Here is a 13461-nt window from a genome sequence, read left to right on the forward strand (position 1 = left end):
ACGAGCACAAAGGTCCCACCATTCCATTATTCAATTTAAATAAAAACATTTCAACAAAATTAAAATTCATTAAAAATAACCGAAATAATATTACAAATTACAAAAAAAAACTAAAATTTACATAATTAAAATCCTAAAAATTAAAAATTACATAATTAAAATCCTAAAAATTAAAAATTATATAATTAAATTCATAAAATTAAAAACCCACTACTCGTGGCCGAATTTCGCCCACATGTGTTTGATTAGGTCTTCTTGTAGCGCAACATGGATTCGGGTATCGCGCATTGTGTGTCTTGTTTCGATCCTCTCACCCACCGTCGTATGCACACCTCGGCGTGGGGGAGACCTCGCGGTTAAGCTTCCAGCTTCATCCTCGTCGTAAAAGCTAGCCGCCCTCGGTCCTTCGTCGGCTGTAATCATGTTGTGTAAGATAATACACGTGTACATGATGTCGGCGATATTTTTCACGTACCACAACCGAGATGGGGCCTTCACAATGTTGAATCGGGCTTGAAGGACCCCAAAAGCTCTTTCGACGTCTTTCCGAGCGGACTCTTGACGCTGCGCAAAAAGAACCCGTCTCGGGTCTTGCAGGTTGCTGAGCGTCTTCACGAAAGTCGACCACCTTGGGTAGATACCATCGGCGAGATAGTAACCCATGTGGTATACATTTCCGTTGACGGTGAAGTCGACCGCCGGTGCTACACCATTCAACACATTATTGCAGAGTGGTGAAGAATAGAGCAAGTTCAAGTCGTTGTTGGATCCGGCAACACCGAAATATGCATGTCAAATCCATAGGCGGTAGTCGGCGACCGCTTCAAGGATAAGTGTTGGGTCGCTGCCTTTGTGGCCGCTTAAGTGTTGCCCCCTCAAAGCAGTCGGGCAATTCTTCCACCTCTAATGCATGCAGTCAATGCTGCCAAGCATACCGGGAAAAACATGGACTGTTTCGTGAAGACGAAGCAACCGTTGGCAATCATCGGTGGTGGGTGCCCGAAGGAATTCATCACTGAAAGCTGAACGAACGCCCTCACAAAAATTTTGAAGGCAAATGATTCCAGTGGACTCACCGACATGCAAATACTCGTCGAAGAGGTCAGCCGTTTGCCCAGTAGCAAGTTGTCGGATGGCACACGTACACTTCTGCAACAGCGAGAGACTTTGCCGACCGGCTGCGTCTGTACTTGTTTGAAAGTATTCAACACGGGCGGCCAATGTATTGACAATACGCATAAACAAGCGCTTTGACATGCGAAAATGGCGGCGAAAGTAATCTTCCGGGAACCGCGGCTGGTCGAAAAAATAGTCGTCAAGTTGATCTAGTAGGTTGAGGAGGTGGGGCCGGGGTATTCGCTGCGACATAGGCTTCATAAGCGGCACAATATTGTTCATAGTATTCTTGTTCTTCGCGCTCCGCTGCCGCAATGAGATGGGTGAAATCCATTTGAGGTTTTGAGTGAGAGATAAAGTTGTAGATAAGTTGTATGAAAAAATATGAATGAGAGATGAATGAGAGATGATTTGATGTGAAAAATGGATGATGAATGTGTGTATTTGTAGATGATTTTAGGGATAAAAAAATACAGAAAAACGGTAAAAAAACGGTCATTTTTTTGGGATTGTGAAAATATATTTTTTTATTTTTTGGTATTATTTTCGATTTTTTTAAAAAAAATTGAATTTCCAACGGAAATACCGTTGGCCAATCAGAACGCGCCACGTCAGCTGCTCCCTGGCACGGACGTGCTCGATGCATCGAGCAGCGTCGTGCCAGCGGCAAGAGCACAGCGGTGGAAAGCAGTGTCGCGCCGCCGGCACGGACGGACGGACGAGCGCGTGCTCGCCGCTGTGGATGCTCTTATGGTTCACATAAATATCGTGACACATTATTACAATGCATGTGTAAATTAATAATTAGAGGGGCCTCTACAGTATTAAATGAGTAAATAAGATTTTATTAGTCTAAAGTGGCGGATCTACCAATTATTCATAAATTTAAATTATAGTATGTAATTATAGTTTAATAAGTACTCCATATCCGTTTGCAAGTATGAGTCTCGTTTTTCTATTTTAGTTTGTCCATAAATAAGAGTCCCGGTTCATTAGTACTATAAATGGTAAAGAGGTTTCACATTCCACTAACTCATTTTCAATCGCATATTATTTAAAACTAATAAATACTCCACAATAGAAACTCATATTCCACTAACTTTCTTCCATCTATTTTTTTTAACATTTCTTAAAACCCGTGCCGAAAAGAAATGAGACTACTTTTCGCGGATGAAGGGAGTATATATATATATTCAATTAAAGTAGGGACAACAATACCTCCCATTTTAGCTTCAACAACATCACTAAACTCGGGTGAGGAATTAGGTTGATCCTCGGTCAGTGGACTTGACTCCATGTGTTGACCTGGTGAGACGAACACTTGCGGCGAATTATCGGGAATAACCTTAGTTGGAGGTCTGGAGGCCGATTTCTACCAGAATTGTGATGCGAATAATATGTAAATTATTTCTCGATGAATTAAAGATTACATAGACTTTCAATTTATAGAATACTAACTAGACTCAATAAAGATAAAGATAGCTAACTAAAATAAATATATGTAAAATCAAATAATATTAAAAGATACGTTGGAGAATACGTAGTCTTGCGATTTTGTTGGACAAGGCATGAGGTCCATATCAATTTGATTGGTCCCTTTTTGATGTACCATGAACGTTTCAATAAATAAAACTTATCTAACTCCTATAAATAAATAAAACTTATCTAACTCCTATAAAATCTAGCATGAACGTTTCAATAAATAAAACTTATCTAACTCCTATAAAATCTAGCATGGAATCACGTTCAGATATAAGCAAATTTGAAGGACTCACATGTGAGAAGCGTGTCATTCAAATGTGCCATCAGAGCCGAATGTTCCATCCTTCGCAAGTGATGAGGCATGAGTATACCTATTCAGATATTACAAATACAAATGACTCACATGTAAAGTGTGTGCTTTGCCCCGTAAAATCTAAAACGGTATTGAAATAGGTTCCAGGCACGAATAGAATGTGTCATCAAAGGTGACATGACATGGGTGATAATATTTAAAAATAAACAAATACGAAGGACTTTCATATAAGTGGGGTGCGTTGAGAATCCACATGTGAATTGCAAATTAGAAAATGTGAAATAAAAAATATCACACTTAAAAACTTAGTGAATTACTCTTTATATCATTAATTGATTTTAATTACAGTGAGATACTTATTCATTAGCAGTAGTACAATAACAAGGCTTCTAAGTTCACCAATATATACTTTGTTCAGTCTTGGACCACATGTCTGATCAATTGGTTGGATGCATGCATGCAATGCCTTTTGTTTTAGCAAAATACTTTATTCATTAGACCATCCCCATCCGTGCTCTTGCCAAAGAGTACGGATGTGGGCCCGGATCCACTTTTATTACTTTTTTCTCCCTGCTCTTAGGCAAGAGCACAACACTCACATCCATACTCTTCCGCAAGGACATGCTCAAGGGTCCCACCATTCTATTATTCAATTTTAATAAAAATATTTCCACAATATTAAAATGCATTAAAAATATCTGGAATACTATTACAAATTACAAAAAAAATAAAAATTACATAATTAAAATACTAAAATTAAAAATTACATAATTAAAATACTAAAAATTTAAAATTACATAATTAAAATCCTAAAAAATAAAAAATACAGAATTAAAGGCTAAATAATACCCCCGTGGAAGACTATTCCTCTGGCCCTATCCCCAATGTTCTTCGGAGATCCCGTATCATTGCCAAATGTGAATCAAGTTGCTTGGGGGTCATATTTGACCTATCGGCCAAATTGAGTTGGGCCAAAAGGGTCCAAAACGAGTTGGTGGGGGTTGAGGTGGCACAAAGTGAGTGGGAGCGGGGACGGAAGGAGTCGCGGCGCGATGGCGGTTGGTCGTCACCTTCTTCCTTCCTTGCGGCCGGCGTTGGGAACTGCTCGGTCCGGCGTCGGGGCTACCCAAATTAGCTCCGGCGAGCTGGCTAGCCACCTCATCCTCGCCGGCGTCGGATAGGGATACCGACCTCGACCGTTTGCTGGATGAGCTGGAGGAGGATGATACGCCTCCCCTATACTTCGGATGCACACGCACCTCCTACCAAGCGCTGAGGTACTTGAACGGTTTGTAATTTATGGATTGGTAGGTCGCCAAGGCGGCACTGATGATGTCGAGCTCGCTCCTACTGCTTTCCGCCGCTCTTCCAGGAGGTAATACCCCTGGAACTTTTGGATTTCTTCGTTGGCTCTGAATAAGGCATTGCGCATCATACTCTCATTGCGCTCGATGGTTCCAGCCGAGCGGTTTTCATTATACCAGCGAGAGACGCGCCACCAAAACCTATCCCCGCTTTGGTTCGTGCCTATCTCCGGATCTTCGAAGATAATCAAATAGGCTTTGAATAATTGATCCATTTCCGCCGGAGTGTAGGGGTGCGGACACCACGAGGAGTAGGAGTAGGAGTAGGAAGAGGAGGAGTTTGAGAGCCGCCGCTCCCTCCCGATCTGGGTTCGGGTGCCCACCCGTATCACCCATTGGGGGCATCTTGGTCGTCCACCGGGTAAGGCCGGTAGCCACCTGGAACTTGAGAACCTTGGGATTGAGGAGGGGCCGAAAATTGCGTTTCCGGATTGGGAAATGGTTGTGAGCCGAACCATTCGTGGTTCCAACCGCGGGAGTCGGAGGGGTGATCGCCGGAGCCGGACAGTTTTTTTGTAAGTAAGAGCGAAAGATTGAGAATTGATAAGAGAAGATGAGAGAATTTAGATGAGAATTGTATAGTGTGGTGTGAAATTTTTGGTGTGGAAGTGGAGGTATTTATAGATGAAAATGTGAATTTTGGGGGGGGGGGAAATTGAAAAATAAATTAAAAGTGGGGAGAAAACGGATATAATTTATTGGGAAGTGGGAAAATATTTTTTTTATTTAATTCGGATTTTTAAAATTAAATCCGATTTAATTTAAAGTGAAGTATTAGTAGCATATAGTACTAATATCCTTCTCTCTTCGGCCCAGACCCCTCCCCCTCCAAGAAAATTGTGCATTATTTTTTGTGTGACGCTAACTTTAGTAAAAGTTAAAGTATTAGTAATATAATTTTTAATGGAGAAAATGTCCCATTATATTGTATTTTTTGATGTTAGCTTATAAATAGTGATGGATCATATTTGTTTTATACTACAAAATTAATGTGAAAAAATAGAGTAGATTATAAAATATGTACAAAAATGCTAAGTAGTGTGCATTATTTTGTGTGACTATCTTAAAATGAGAAAACTGCGCACTTCAGATGAATATATTCATTAGACAGTTTAATAAAATAGATAACTCATCTATCTTAAAATTATATAATCTAAACTGTATGTTCTTATCTTGTTTTATTTATTTATCTTTTCTACCAAATTGTCTGTAAACTTTTGTACAAATTTAAATCTTGTTTTATTTATTTATCTTTTCTACCAAATTGTCTGTAAACTTCTGTACAAATTTAAAGCCGTGTTAAATTTTTATGGAATTGCAACTAAATTCTCTGACGGTAACTAGATCTGCATATAGTATCTATATTAACTTAATGTGAGGAATCTATATCATCTTTTCAACTGGTAAATTAACTGATTGTAGTACCACAAGAAGAGTATTGGACCATCGGCCATCGTTACATCTTTTTTGACTCGTATGACCACAAGATGCTTCTGCCCACATAATTACAATGCATGTGTAATTTAATGTTTAGAGGTACTTCTACAATATTGAATGAGTAAATGAGTTCTTATTATTCTAAAGTGGTGGATGAGTATCATATGTAACCATAGTTTAATAAGTAATTCCATTATTTCATTTTAATATGATATATTTATATAATTCCCGACAATAAATAAAATAAAAATTATTTTACCATAAATTAAGAGCACGCACAAATCAAAATAGAAGAGTCTGACCATGATAGAAGCATGCACGAGGGAATCACATTGAAGGGTAGCATCAACATATTCTAAATTCACATATTTAAATTCATATACGATTAATTGTAATTGGTATGAATACAGAATATGGTATTAAAAAAATAAGAACAGTTACAAATAATAAACCGAGGTACCCCATTTTATGACAACTTTCCACTTTCCCTCTATTTTTGTGCCTTTAGTAGGTAAAGTATTTTAGGCAATTGCAATGACTTCTTTATTTCTTCATGTTCATAAAAACAAGATTGTTTGGATACAGGGGACCAATCTTATTCATTTTTTTAAAAACTTAGTAGCATAATATAGATATTTATTTCTGCAAAGAAAATATAGTAGAACATGTGATTTCTGCCGAACATAAAGAAAATCGTTGTTAGCATGCAGTCAAAATATTTATTAATATTTTTAAAAATTATTGCTCATTCGCCAATACAAATTATAGTTAAACATAGGAAAAACTATAATTAAATTAAAATTAAAATATACCATTTCAAATAAGAGAAAATGGAAAAAAAAGTCAGCAAGCTTTTGGTCGAAAGTAGGACAAAAACTGACAGCCATGGCGCCCAACAATGGGTGGACCCAAGTGGAGGATACAAGGGTCTTAGAGCACCCACAATCGTGCTCTTGCCAGCGAGCGCGGTGGTGGGCCCGACTTCACTTTTTCTGCCTGCTCTCTGGCAAGAGCACAACACCCACAGCTGTGCTCTTCAGCAAGGACGAGCACAATTCAATTTAAAATTCAATTAAACAAAAACATTTCCATAAAATTAAAATTCACTAAAAAACCACAATAAATATTACAAATTACAAATAAAATAAAAAAGACATAATTAAAATCCTAAAAATTAAAAATTACATAATTAAAATACTAAAAATACCTAAAAATAAAAAATTACATAATTAAACTCCTAAAAATTAAAAATTACATAATTAAAAGCTAAAAATACCCCATGGACGACTACTCATCCGGCGACACTACCCCCAATTGTCTTTGGAGGCCCAATATCATGGTCTCGTGCGATCGAAGTTGCGAGGTGGTCATAGTGGACCTATCGGTCATATTGAGTTGGGCCAAAAGCTGCCACAACGAGTTGGTGGGGGGTGGAGGTGGCGCATATGGAACGGAAACGGGAGCGAGAATTGGAGCATCGGCGGTTGCAGCCGCGGCTCGACGGCGGTTGGCCGCCGCCTTCTTCCTTCCTTGCGGTCGACATTGGGAACCGCTCGGGCCGGCGTCGGGCTACCCAAGTTAGCTCCGGCGAGTTGGCTAGCCACTTCTTCGGAGCTGGCGTCGGATAGGGATACCGACCTTGACCGTTTGGAGGAGCCGCTAGAGGAGGATGTTACTCCTACCAAACGTTGAGGTACTTGAACGACTTATAGTTCATGGATTGGTAGGTGCTCAACGCGGCAGTGCTGATGTCGACCTCGCTCCGGCCGCTCCCCGCATTCCGCTCTTCCTGGAGGAAATAACCATTGAACTTGCCAATTTCATCATTGGCTCGGTAGATGGCGTTGCGTACCATACTCTCATTGCGCTCGATTGTTCCCGGCGGCCGATTTTCATTGTACCAGCGAGCGATGCGCCACCAAAAGTGATCGTCGGATTGGTTCGTGCCAACCACCGGATCTTCAGAGATTTCCAAGTACGCCGTGAACAATTTATCCATCTCTGTCGGAGTGTACGGTGTGCGGACACCGCGAGTAGGAGGAGTCGGAGTTTGGGAGGGGGCGGTCGGCCTAGGCTCCGGTGTCCACCTGTATCGCCTTTCGGGGGCACTTTGGTCGTCGATTGGGTATGGCCGATAGCCACCCGGAACGCCCGAACTTTGGGTTTGAGGAGGGGCTGAATATTATGTTTCCGGACTAGGAAACGGTTTTGAACCGAACCATTCGGGGTTCCAACCGTGGGAGGGCGGGGGGTCATCGCCTTGGCCGGACATTGTTATGTTGTAGGAGTGGAAGAAAGATTGAGAATGGATATGAGAGAATGAAGATGAGAATGGAAATTAGAGAGTGTAGATGAGAATTGTGTAGTGTGGGGTGAATTTTTTGGGTGTGAAAGTGGGGCATTTATAGATAAAAATGTGTATTTTTTTGGGGGGGGGGGGAATAACTTTTTTTTTTTAAATGATGGAAATCGGTAAAAAACGGATATATTTTTTTGGGAAGTGGAAATTTTTTTTATTTTTAATCGGTTTTTTAAATTAAATACCGATTTTTAATTAAAAAATAATAATTCAAAGGCAACGGCTATGCCGTTGCCCAATCGCGTGCCGCCACGTCAGCTGCTCGCTGGCACGAACGTGCTCGATGCATTGAGCAACGCCGTGCCAGCGGCGCGAGCGCAGCGGCGGTGGAGCTCGTCCTTGCCAGCGGCACGGACGGACGTCGTCCGTCCACCGTTGCAGATGCTCTTAAGCCCCTAATAAACTCTTTTATTTTAAAATTTTCTTTTAAATATTTTTTAAAGCTTATTCAAATTTTATGTAAGCGAAACTCTATTAATAATTGAAATCACTCAAAAATACTTTCAAACAAAATTTCATGAGGAGGGGACCAGGGTGGAGATCCTAATGCACAGCAACCTATGCCGTCTCTCACAAAAAAAATAAAATAATTAAATAAATTAAAATAAATTCAATTAAATAAATATATATTATTTTAATGATTGTGAGAGGCAGCAGGGGCGGTTGTGCATTTCAGCACAGCAGAGGATCCCATCCTGAGGGGACCAATCTTATTCATTCTCATGATATCGTCCCCTGTCACCTATGAGAATGCTAATTGATGGATATGAAGAGAGGATGATATCATGATAGAGTGATGGTAACAGTGAATGAGCTTATTATGAGAGCATCCGCAACGCGGCGTGGAACCGTCCCACGTTCCGTGCCGGAGGGACGGAACGCCCGCGAGACGCGTTGTGGCACACCGTCCCACCCCGGAACCGTTCCTATCTCGTCCCGTAACTTGTCCCTGCGAGACGCGGGATGGGCTGTCACGCCCGCGCCATGGCGACGTGGCGCGCCCCTGCGCTATGCGTGACGCCCACTCGCCGGCCCGCGAGTGGGCGTCGTCACGATGACGCAATAAATCTTTTTTTAAAATTCGAATTAAAAAAATAATTTTTTTTATTATTAAACGGTAATATTACCGTTTATATCCATTTTTTCTTTTTCTTTTTAAATTTTTTTGATTTTTTACTCTATAAATACTCCTAATTCATCCTCATTTCACACACAACTACACATCTATTCTTCCTAAATCAACTTCATTTCCTCTCCAACTTTCATCTAACATTTCATCACAAAATGTCCGGCGACGGCAACTCCGGCGATGGCGGCTCCGGCGGGTGGGATCTCAACACGTTTAACGATTGGGAGACCATGTACAACACACTGGGTGGTTCCGGTTCGTCGACGCCGGGCACCCAGGGTTCGGCGACGCCGGGTGGGTACCAACCACCCACTTTTGAGGTGGATGCATACGCACGTCCCTCCTCCCCGCGGTATTCGCAAGGATTATCCCAGATTCGGGAGGATTTCCCCGTTGAACCCACTCTGGGAGGAGGCCGAGGCGGGCGAAGCTCCAGGGCGGAGTCGGAGGCGGGCGAGGAGGAGGAGGATCTAGGCCGACATCCATACAACAACAATGAAACATGGTGGTGTACAACGACTGGTCACCGTCTCGTACGATCCCATCGTCGGGAATCAACAACCCAACAAGTGCTTCTGGGAAAAGGTCACCGAGATCTACCACTAGATTAAGCCGAAAGGGTCCCGGAAGCGCACATATAAGATGCTCCGCTATCACTTTGGCCGAGTCGACAAACAGGTCAAAAAATTCTGTGGCATCTACTCGACCGAAGAGGCGCACTACCAAAGCGGAGCTTCGGGAGCCGACATTCTGAGGGCGGCTTTGCGCGTCTACAACCAGGAGATATTTGGCAGGTCGTCAAGGACGAGGAAAGGTGGGCAGGCGGTGTCCGCTCCAGCTCGGGCTCAACCTCAAAGCGCACGAAGCACACGGTGAGTGACCAATACTCGTCTGGTGACGGGGGTGAGGGCAGCAGCGCACAAGAGGGTGCACCGCAAGAGTTTGTGGGCACGGCCAGCGATGCCGCGGTATCCAGCCATGGGCGCCGTCGGCCGCAAGGGACCAAGGCGGCGAAGGCGGCTAGAGCGAGGAAGGGCCAAAGCGAATCAAGCCAGGCGGCCTCGGGATCGGGCTCGGGGGGAGGCTCGAACACCCTTATGGCGGTGTACATGACCGCCACAATGGCGGACAGTCCCGCTTCTCGCCCTCCCAATACCAAGCCTGGTGGAACGGAATTGTGCATATGGCAGCACAACTTGGCCATCCGCCTCCTATTGCACCTCCACCGCCTTCGGGGGATGATTCGCCGACGGAGTAGTTTTTTTATTTTCTTTAAATTTGTATTTTAAATTATGCAACGTTTAATTTTTTTTAGGATTTTAGTTGTGTGTTTTTTATTTTTTTAAATTTTAAGTTGTAATTTTTTTATGTTGTGTGTTTTTTAATGAAGTGTGTTTGTTTTAATTGAATTGGGTTGGAAATAAAAATAAAAATGAAATTGAATGAATAGTAATTTAAGGAACGGAGGGTTGCAGGTTCCGTTCCTTAGTTAAGGAATGAAGTAAAAAAGGACAGTGGGGTCCGTAAATAGTAGTTTAAGGAATGACATAGCAACAGCGTTGTGGATGGTCCGAGAAATTGAGAAAATATGATTGAATTAAAAGTATCCCCAAATTTTAGGGTGAGTAGAGAAATGAACAACTATAATGAGGTAGGGACTAAGGCGCAAACAACTAGCGAAACCCAAAACGACAACACGAGAATTAATACTATTCAACTGTAGCAATAACGAAAGGTGGTATCATTGTCTCAATCTAAAATTTTAATTTTGTTTGTATTGGCATCATGTGTTTCTTTCCATCCCCACTATCAATAATTGACTAAGTATGAATAGCACTATTCAATATTTGCAGGGGGAGTAATCAATAAGTTATGGCCATAACTGCATAAAATGAGTACAAATACAGAAGCCACATCTCAATTTAATTAAGTAGCCTCAACTGTCTCACCATCCTTTTTCCCAATTCCTTTACTACCCCGTTCCCAAATATCGTCCCATTTTAGCTCGGCACGGGTTTTAAGAAATGTAATGGAAAGTGAATTGAAAAAGTTAGTGGATTGTGGATCCTACTTTATATATTAATTTTATAATAAAATGTGAGTAAGAATGAGTTATTGAAATATGAGGTCTACTATAAAAAATAGTAAAAAATAAAATAGGACAAACTTTGGGGGACGAACGAAAATAGAAAAATGGAACAAACTTTGAGCGAGAGAGTTAGCATATTTTAATTTTATTTGCTTGTGTTGTTCATAACTAGGCAAAAAATATGGCGGTTTGCAAAGATGATATGACACCACCTTTTAATTTGTTGCGTAATAAACACTTCACCGTTTGCAAATCACGGGCGGCTATAGGTGATGATATTAATACAGAGTATTTTTTATCGATAAAAATTAGTACGTATTAATTATAGCCGAAATTTGTTATTTCACATAAATTTTAAATTTGATCGCAAATATCACGAATTTTATACTACCTCCGTCCCTGAAAATTCGTCTCAGTTTTCCATTTTCGTCTGTCCTCCAAAATTTGTCCCATTTCACTTTTACCATTTTTGGTAGTGGGTCTCATATTCCACCAACTCATTCCTATCCACATTTTATTATAAAACTAATATATAAAAGTAGTCTTATAATCCACTAACTTTTTCAACTCACTTTCCATTATATTTTTTAAAACCCGTGTCCGGTCAAACTGAGACGAATTTTGGGGGACGGAGGTAGTATTTTGTAGTGAACTTAGCTTTCCCCCCCCCCCCCCTAACTTGTGAAATTCACTACAAAAAATAAGGTCATAGTTTTTGCGACCAAATTTTAAGTTAAGGGAAAATACCAAATTAGACCAATGTTTGTGATAAATTTGATATTTAATTGTTTTTATTATGATAAATTTGTAATAAAATATTATATGTGTTTTATCATAAGATGTCAAATCCTAACTGATTATATTCATTCATTTAATTAACAGTACTGGTAATATTTTGTGTATAGCAAATATTTTAAATGGGAGAATCAGTAAAGTTAATTGATATTTCTCATTAACTTTAAAATTTGTCACTGCCTTGTAATGAATTTCCCATGAGTTGAGAAAAAATTGATTTCATGAGAAATACACTATAAACCTAAGTTCATAATTTTTACAACGACTAAATTTGAAATTCATGAAAAATACTAATAAGGGATCAATACCTCTATTAGTAGATACATTGTTAGTAAAAGTAGATTTATTGTGATTCATATTACGCATTGTTCACACATTTTTTTAAAAATAATCCGACATAACTATATTCGTATTGAATAAACAATCATAACCTATTTTTATCAATTTTGTCATCCGACCAATATTCCGGTGACTAGAATGTGAATGGACTTGCCGGAAAATGACTCATCTTCCACGTCCCAATGTTGTTTGGAGTATAGTCATATTCATTTCCAATTATATTCATCTTCCCAAATACTAATATATGTAAAGTTTTGGAAATTCAGGTTAAATCTTTATCTTTCCTATTTTATTACAGTTGACCAGTAAAATTTTGTTTTTATTTATTTATTCACAAGTTCACATCACTATCTGCCAACTCGACTTTAACGTTGAAGTTGATGTTCGCGTATTAATCGCTAATTATAAACACACTGACAAACTAATGGTCTAAAAGAATTGTAACACTTTTCGTAATGGATCAGTTGTACTTGTACCTAACGACCTTGGAATTAAATTAACGTTGTATATTTAATTGTATAGTAGGAGTAGTTGTGAATCGCAAGCTTTAAATGAGCTTTCCATGTATAGATAAATTTAATTAATGTTAAAACTTTCAACAGTACCTCAGTAAAAAATATAGTACTTCATAATATTGACTAAAACCCTCATTTTCATGTACAGTAACGCGTATGATTAAATATACAATATACTTAACAAAGTTCCTTCTATCTCTTAACATAGTTCCATTTGCCATTAGTGCATTCATATAACTTATTTCTTTCAATTCATAAATATAGCTTCCATAATATACATAATTCTCAATATTTCAACTTATTCACACTTTCAATTACATGATCACAATTTCTTTTACTCCTAATATATGTATTCATTAGAATTATTAACATAGTCTTCACTCATCACAACACACTATCATTTTGATTAAACTCACATCCCATTAAACTTATTGCTTGGGGATAGAGTTAGACGTCCACGATTTTAACCGGATTATGGTTTGGTCAACCGGAACCATGTTATAGTTACACTGATCGAGTTAAG

The sequence above is a fragment of the Salvia splendens genome, chromosome 17, assembly GCF_004379255.2.
Source record: "Salvia splendens isolate huo1 chromosome 17, SspV2, whole genome shotgun sequence".
In the NCBI taxonomy this organism is placed as follows: Eukaryota; Viridiplantae; Streptophyta; class Magnoliopsida; order Lamiales; family Lamiaceae; genus Salvia; species Salvia splendens.